The following is a 346-nucleotide window of genomic DNA, read 5'->3' as shown; positions in this document are numbered from 1 at the left end:
TGAAGGAACAAGAGAAGCAGGGGCGTGATCTCCAAGAGTTGAAACGCCAAAAGCTTTCATCTCAAGTTGAGGGAGCATCCACTTCTCAAAATCAAGGTTGTTGAGTCCTAACTCTGTGAAAACCTCTATCATTAGGAGCCTATGTTTTTGCGTTTTTATTGCCTTCTGTTTTGCTTTTATTTTTCGTTTTTCTAGTCTTATTTTATATCTAATTTTGAGTCTTGTTCTTAATTCATGATTAATAAAATTGAAATTTTATGCCTTAAAGATATGAATGTCCTATGAATCCATCACCTCTCTTAAATGAAAAATGCTTTAATCACAAAAGAACAAGAAGTACAGGATT

This window comes from Arachis duranensis, chromosome 10 (assembly GCF_000817695.3).
Source record: "Arachis duranensis cultivar V14167 chromosome 10, aradu.V14167.gnm2.J7QH, whole genome shotgun sequence".
NCBI lineage: Eukaryota > Viridiplantae > Streptophyta > Magnoliopsida > Fabales > Fabaceae > Arachis > Arachis duranensis.
This window is presented reverse-complemented; position numbering follows the sequence as displayed.